The sequence below is a fragment of the Camellia sinensis genome, chromosome 14 (genome assembly GCF_055761805.1).
Source record: "Camellia sinensis isolate YWXY chromosome 14, ASM5576180v1, whole genome shotgun sequence".
NCBI lineage: Eukaryota > Viridiplantae > Streptophyta > Magnoliopsida > Ericales > Theaceae > Camellia > Camellia sinensis.
This window is the reverse complement of record NC_138974.1, coordinates 28,798,515-28,806,690: the sequence shown is the minus strand read 5'-3', so window position 1 is coordinate 28,806,690 and position 8,176 is coordinate 28,798,515. Positions and strand designations below refer to the sequence as shown.

At 35.4% G+C, this 8,176-nt stretch overlaps 1 protein-coding gene across 24 annotated transcripts in view; it reads right to left on the bottom strand.

Moving 5' to 3' along the window:
- Nucleotides 1-638: 638 nt before the first annotated feature.
- The window catches only part of LOC114269466 (uncharacterized), a 41,960-nt gene continuing 34,422 nt past the window's right edge, over nt 639-8,176 (bottom strand). For 7 of the 24 annotated variants that reach the window (XR_014351066.1, XR_014351061.1, XR_014351063.1 and 4 more), the window contains 2 exons: nt 3,704-3,886; nt 733-1,705 (listed from right to left, as the gene is read on the bottom strand). The gene's annotated coding sequence lies outside the window, so the exon portion shown is untranslated. Of the gene's footprint in view, nt 1,709-3,703; nt 3,887-8,176 lie in introns of all 24 variants that reach the window. The other 17 variants (XR_014351070.1, XR_014351074.1, XR_014351078.1 and 14 more) reach the window with 5 other exon arrangements.

Sequence of the window (8,176 nt, the reverse complement as noted above, 5' to 3'; positions counted from 1 at the left end):
TTTTCTTTTTTTTTTTTTTGAAAAACTTAGTTAAGAATCGCATTTTACCCTAATACTGAAATAAATTAAAAATCTACCCTATTTAAAAAATTAATGACTGATTTATCTTGTACAGGAAAATGCGCCTTCAACACCACACAACCAGCACAGTGCATAGCCCCTCCACCAACATACACTCCCACCCCTTTCCCTATTCTCTACAAATTGAACTTTGATAATTTTTTCTTTTTTTCTTTTTTTTTTTCCGGCTCAAAACTGTTATGAGTGATTGCATTTGCTTGCACATATTTGTTGATATTTCCAACTTAAATAAAGTATTAAGTGATCCTATTTGCACACCACTTTGTCTCAAAACATTCTATTTGTGCCGTTTGAATATTAACTTTTGAATAAAATAAAAATATTCGGATATCAACTATTGAACAAGATTTTTGTTCGAACAATTGAATTTTATTTAGAATTTGAAATTCGAGCATTTTGTTTCTATTTGAAAATTGATATCTAAATGGTGTAAACAATGTGTATTGAAACAAAATATGGTCTAAAATATGAAATGCTGACAGACAGGTCCAAAATTAGTAACTGCAATTTCCATATTTTTAACAAACTGACTGGGAAAAAAAATCGAAGGAAAAATGTTGACACAAAAGATAAGATCCAAGTTCAATTTAAACCTTAATTTTTTTTTTTTGGGTACAACTACTTAAAGCTTTAGTTCACAAAATCAAAACAGAAACACAACCAAATGCTTCAACCCACAAATTGTTGGACAACACAATGTAATACAAATTTTGTCATCTTGTCTTTGTTAATTTTCTAGACTTCCAGACAAACAACACAAACAGTGACCGTATACTAACAACATTTCATACTCTCCGAGAAACCAAAGAAGAAAAGAGGAAAAAAAAAGAAAAAGAAATTATGCCAAGAAAAAGAGACAAAACACAAGTTCTGTTTGGACAAAGTGCTTCCAGGCAGGCCTCTCTGGGAAAAATGCATTCTTTTGTCATTAGGAACGTCCCAACTGAAATTAGTCAAACAGTCAAGGCCACCAATCTTTCTCAATGCGATGAATTCATGTACACATTGCTGGTACATATAACATACTCTTGTCAGTTGCATCCACACATTCATTGTTTCTCTGTACACATTGCCAATCCATACACAGAGCTCCTCCTCTCCCTCTCTCATGTGAATCTATTTTACATTGACCTCTCTTCTTTTTTTCTTTTTTTCTTTCTTTTTTCATTTTTTTTTAAACGTTTCAAAAATGATGTTTTTTCAGTCACTAGAATCCTCACTCTCAAACCTCCATCTATGTGCACACGATCTATTCTTGAAGAGCGGCATGAAGTCCTTGTCCATAAGCTGAACCTCTCACAGAAGCTAAACATGAAATGTAGCTTATTGGCCAAAATAATCATCCAACTAGGCATCAATCAGATGGTTATGATCTGAAATCGCCAAGATTTTTCTGGGAGACCTAGCCAACAGTTATCATGAGAATCTGCTCCGTCGAGTTGTTTTTGAGCCTCTAGGTTGGGTTGGGAATGTCCATGTGATCTCCAGACCTCTCACCATTGCTGCCTATTGCTGCTGCTTTTCTCAAATGGATAATTCTGGGCATCTGTATGCATTTTTGATGAGCTGCCTCCACTGCCTCTCTTTGAGCATTACACATCTCCTCTTCTAGATCATACCGTGACTGCTACAAACAGACAGCAATTGACCAAATTAAAAACACAGTTAAGGACATATATGTATATATTAAGAGGATAGTAATTTGCATATATATAAATATATATCAGCATTAAGAGGATAGCAACTGGTGAAGAATGTGCATGGAAAGGAGTGATCCAAAAGAGTCTAAATATAAACGGATTTTGCTAACATATGCCACATGTTAAGATGCTTAGAAAGATTATACATTATGCATGAAGAATGTGCATGGAAAGGAGTGATCCAAAAGAGTCTAAATATAAACGGATTTTGCTAACATATGCCACATGTTAAGATGCTTAGAAAGATTATACATTATGCATAAAGTGGGTGCGACAAAGAATGTATAATATTTTTCTTTCTTAACATGTGCCCTAAGGACACACGTTAACATGACCCAAGTGGGGTCGGCTACGTAAGTCTTTTTTTGCCATTTTATTCTGCTAAAATTGGGTGGAGTTAGGAGGGTGGATTGGATACAAATCTTATTACTAGTTTTATTTACACAAAACAGCTCCCCAAAATTTAAGTGAATCACAGAAATAGCAAAAACTATAATCTCTGAACACCTGGAGTAAAAATACCGACATGGTGAGTAAGATTATAGGATTCACATAGCTGATAGCAGGCTACCAGCAAGTTTCCCGGCCAATTAAATGAGGGCTTCACCGACATTTCTCTACATGGCAGAAAAGATGTAGAGGATTGTTAATATGTTAGCCACAAAACAAGGTTCTCTTTCCCGCCTCCCCCGCTTCTAAGTTTGTGTGCAACGCATTACTTGAAATGAAATGACTTCATAAACTAAAGGGCATAATTGGCAGTTTGAGACTGCTTCAAGGGGTGTCTATTTACACACCACCTTTCATCTCAAGGCACACCTTTAGTAATTTGATAAATAAGAAATTTGCTCAATACATACCACAATTTTCCATCTTTACCCTTACTCACTCCACACACCACCCACAATCTTCAACCTTCCATATTCCACACCTCCACATCAAAAACACACACAATGTCCCCCTCCATTCTCTGTTTCATTGTCATCCTAGAGGTTTGGAAACCAGTCTAAACCGGTCTCCATTTGTGCTGAAGACGACTTCACTCCATTCTCCTCTGATTCACGACCCCCTCCATTACTTGTATCATCAAAGAAGTCGATGATGATCGTTGTTATCATCACAGTTGGAAACAACTCCACATTGGAGATACAGTACGTGAAAATTCTCATTTGTCTTAGATTTTAGGGTTTTATGTACGTTTTTCCGTTGCCATGCGCATTGTATTTGAAAATTTCATTTTGCAAACCGTTCGACACTAGTCTTTTGAACGTTGACCTTTTGTCCAGTGTGTTTATGTCGAACACTTTTAATATGTTCGACACTAGAAAATCGAACAATTAGAACTTGTTCGATTGTAGATAGTCGAACATGAGTATATTGTTCGAATCTGGATATCCGAACGAATACAAACAGTTTACCACACAACAAGTACACCAAAAAAAAAATATATATATATATATATATTTGAAAAACTAACATTTTCCTTGCTCTATTGTTCCAAATCAATATTGCCAGATGCATCCATCATTCAGTCCAATCAAAATCTTCAATAATACGTATATTTTTGGTTGTTTGTTTAAGGGTTTTTGGTTTTTGTTTCAGGATTTTTTGGTTTTTGAGAGAGAAGATGCGTAAGTAACGTTTGGTGTGTATTGTATTCATTATTGTCTTTTATGGTAATTTTACGTAAAGTGTGTATCATAGCCTTTTGTCCTTTGTGGTCATTTTACATTAGGTTACTATTGTAATAAAAAATAAGCTAATTAATGCCTTGAGATGAAAGGGGGTATGTAAATAGAGGCACCTTGCTTCAAGAGAGCTAAATTTTTGGTACATGAAAGTCAAAAGTGGTAAGCTTTTTTCCTTTCATTCACCTCTTAAGAATAGATGCAAGCAATTGCAACGCTAAGAAGTCAACATACCTCTCATTGTATACATACAGAAAAGTCGCCAAAATATCTAGCAGTATCATGACACAGGTTACGAGACCCGAGAAATTCAGAGAGCTAGGATGGTTAGTGTTGGTCCTACTGGGCAAGCATAGGACACAATCACTGCAGGTGACCTCCATCCTAGAAGAAGAAGACAATCGTTCTCAAGGCAATCTGCAGTATATGTCAATGGCATTAAAACAAATTTAGTAACCAAAATTTTTGTGGAACAATTTCATCAATTTGCAGTATTTGTGGAGACTAAAAAATTATATAAAATTTAAGAAATATATGTACATAGCTAAAATAATTCAACACATTAACGGGATGGCACAACCATCAATCTAATCTTCCTACTTTTTATCTTCTACTTTCAATTCACTCACCTTCCTAAGAGCATCTCCAATGGCGTGCCATTGGAGTTGCTATTGCCAAATTATGGCAACAGTTGATAGAAAGGCACCTCCAATGGTAAGTTTTAGCAGTTGTTATCTTTGGCAAATGCCAAAGCTGCGAAGTCAACTTCAACCAACTATTTCCTCCCTCCCTCCCTCCTCCCCTTTTTCATCATCCTTTCCAAACACAAAAGCAATATTCACCCAAAAATCATACAAATTTCAAACATATCAAATTTCAAAACACAGAATCAAGCTAGAAAATAAACAATTTAAAAATTTAAAACACAGAATCATCAAGTACCAAATTTCCAAACACAGAATCAACAATCAATTTCCTTTCAAAACACAATGATTTAAAAACACAGAATCAATTTAGAAAATCAACAATCACCATCCTTTCAAAACACAAAATCAATTTCCAAATTTCAATTTCAGCAATTTGAAGCAAAAAAAAATTTAAAAAATTAGAAAATCAACAAAGTGAAATCAAAAAACATACTTGACAGAAATAGGTTGATCTTCTTTGTGTTCATTAGGGTTTCAATCTTCTTCGTGATCTTGTCTAACATCGCCGATCCATTCTAGGAGTGAGAGAGAGAGAGAGAGAGAGAGAGAGAGAGAGAAATGAGAGAAAGGGGTGGGGGTAGATGGCGGCGCTTGGGGGAGAGGGAGACTGAGAGTGAGAGGGAGAGGCATAGAGTGAGAGTGAGGGAGAGAGAGAGGAAAGGTTGTCTTTGGCAATTGGGGGTAGACACCGTCACCGATCGAAGAGAGAGAGAGAGGAGAGAGTGAGAGGGATAGAGTGAGAGTGAGAGGGAGATAGAGGTTGCTGTTGGTCTTCGGCGATTGAGGGTCGACACCATCGCCACTCGAACAGAGAGAGGAGAGATGATATCTGAGAATGAGAGAAAGCGGGAGACTGAGAGGGTGAGGGAGGACGAAAAGGTTAGAGAGAGAGTGAGAGGAAGAGGAAAAAGGTTGGATGATTCTACACAAATCATCTCAACCGTTGATGGTTTGTACGTGGACAGTGGTGACGAAAGAAATAGAGCTGTTGTGCTGTGTTTGGTTAATAAAAACCAAAAAAAAAAAAAATGGAAGGTATGAAGCCGTTGTGCTCTGTAGTTAAAAAAAAAAATTTTTTTTTTTGTAATGGTATGAATTTTGGTACAGTGAATTATATTTAATTTTTTTTTTCCTTCAATTTTTTTTCATTTTTTATATTTGTCTAGTCGGGAATAATGTAAATATATAGTTTTTTTTAGAAACAGTTAAAAAAATGTCACTAAAGACAAAAAAGAAATCACTAAAAAAAATCACTAAAAAACCTATATCCAAACAACACCTATAAACTTGGAGGAAAAATTAGTTGAGGTTTGCCAAAATAGTATGTGACCATTGGAGGTGCTCCAATTTGGCAAAATAACACTATTCATTGACAAATTATAGCAATGGCAATGTTATTTTAGCAAACACCATTGGAGATGCTCTAACCAATTGTTCAATTTGTTCATGGCTCAAACTACCTCCCTTATCAATAATGCATGAAAACTTCTCGCAATTACGAGTAGATTTGCCTACTTTCATCAATATTAAAAAGTCATTATCAACAAATTCAACATAGAACTCCATCCCCCTTACATTGCTAATAAACAATACCCTGTCCATCTTTTCGACCTCTACCTCATCGTTGACTGTCATTGAACAAAAGACCCCCATCCTCAAAAGATTAAACATAGCCAGAGAAAGACATGAATCTGTAGACATCGTCGCCTTCTCTTCACACCTCTCAGAAATAGAGCTATCCAAATCTGCTATTTACATCCCAACTACAAGATTCATCTTACCCTTACCATCATTTCCCCCTCAACTTGACTTCATCCCCTCCCTCCTTTAAACAATCAGTCGCACATCTGGACCAGAGCTATGAAGAGAAAGCCCCATACCCTTGTTTGAATCCATTTAATTCCCATACTACACCCACCTAGTTTGTTTCAAAATTGATGTTGATGAAGTAATTTTGGCAATAACCTCATAATCCTATTATTCAAGTGATAACACCACCATAGAGAAAGAGAAAGATTACCAAGTAATTGACATTCTAAAAGAAACATGTGTGATGACGACTATACTGACATGGGGAAGGGTCAATCCTTAGTTGCACGAAGCGGGAGTGGGGGCGGGAGCGGGGGCAGGAGCGGGAGCGGGGAAGCGTGAACCGATAGAAGTTTCTTAGATTGGGAGCGCCTCGGGGAGCGGTAATATATATATATATATATATATATATATTTTTAATAGTTATTTTAAGAATATATTTATTATATAACGGTGAGTTAATAGTTATTTTTAAATATATTTATTATTTTTATCTTAGGTATGATTTTTATTTTTAATTGATATATATTATAAATAAAAAATATAACAAATAAGGAATAATAAAATATGTTAAATAAATAAAAAATAAAATTTGAGTGATTTATTTTATAGATTTTATTTGATTTTTTTTATTATATTTGATTTAATTAGATTTATATTTGTTTTTAGATTTATTATTATATAACAAATTATATTATTTATTATATTTATTATATGTTAAAAATGGGAGGGGACAGAACAGAACACAAATCGACGAGAAACATGTGTGATGACGACTATACTGACATGGGGAAGGGTCAATCCTTAGTTGCATGAAGCGGGAGTGGGGGCGGGAGCGGGGGCAGGAGCGGGAGCGGGGAAGCGTGAACCGATAGAAGTTTCTTAGATTGGGAGCGCCTCGGGGAGCGGTAATATATATATATATATATTTTTTTAATAGTTATTTTAAGAATATATTTATTATATAACGGTGAGTTAATAGTTATTTTTAAATATATTTATTATTTTTATCTTAGGTATGATTTTTATTTTTAATTGATATATATTATAAATAAAAAATATAACAAATAAGGAATAATAAAATATGTTAAATAAATAAAAAATAAAATTTGAGTGATTTATTTTATAGATTTTATTTGATTTTTTTTATTATATTTGATTTAATTAGATTTATATTTGTTTTTAGATTTATTATTATATAACAAATTATATTATTTATTATATTTATTATATGTTAAAAATGGGAGGGGACAGAACAGAACACAAATCGACGAGAGAGAGAGAGAGAAGAAGAAGAAGAAGGTGAGCAGGTCAAAGGCGCAATGGCGAAGGTGATGTCGAGAAGATCAAAGGCGAGAGCAATCAGCAGATCGCGAGAGCAGATCGAAGGCAAAGTCGACGTCGATGTCGAAGGAGAAGGCGACAGCGAGACCAGGTTTCTCTCTCTCTCTCTCTCTCCCTTTTACGATCCCATCTTGGATTGAATCATGTTTCTCTCCACAGAAACGCGATTCTTATACGTTTCTTTCTAGGAAACGCGGAATGGCGATTCTTACTCAGAATTGCCACCTGGTTGCACGATTCCTGCAACTAAGGGTCAATCTACTCCCGAGCACGCTTCACAGCCACTCATTCGTCCTGACCAAATAGTAGAATATATCTCTCAGCAATTCTTTTCTCTGCGAATCAACCCTTCCCAACCAGCCCGCTCAATCGATCTTGTAAAATCGACTAATTCAAAGGGATTAGTCTGGTCCGAAGTTGTCAAAACGAATCGTTTGCTTTATCGAACAAAGTGTTATTAGGGGTCTTGGATTTTCAACCATTACAGTTGGCATCAACCAGCTTTGTGATGCGGACGGATCAATAGATCCCAAAGAAAAGCTTTTGATAATTAGAGGACTGAAAAGGAAATACTTTATTTCAACGTGACATGCTATAATATTTGTAATTGGAGTGGTTTCACGTAGGGGTGTTCACGGGTCGATTCGGGTCGGGTGTACCCTTAGCCCACGAATATATTGATTTAGAAAATTTGCCTCTCTACCGACTGAGAATACATTCAAAATCGACTACAACCCACCATTCGGATTGGCGGTCAGTGAAATACATATGCAACTCAAATCTACTCCCCATTTTCTCTCATGTTGTGATTCAAACATATATAAATAGAAGAGATAGATCTAAGAAT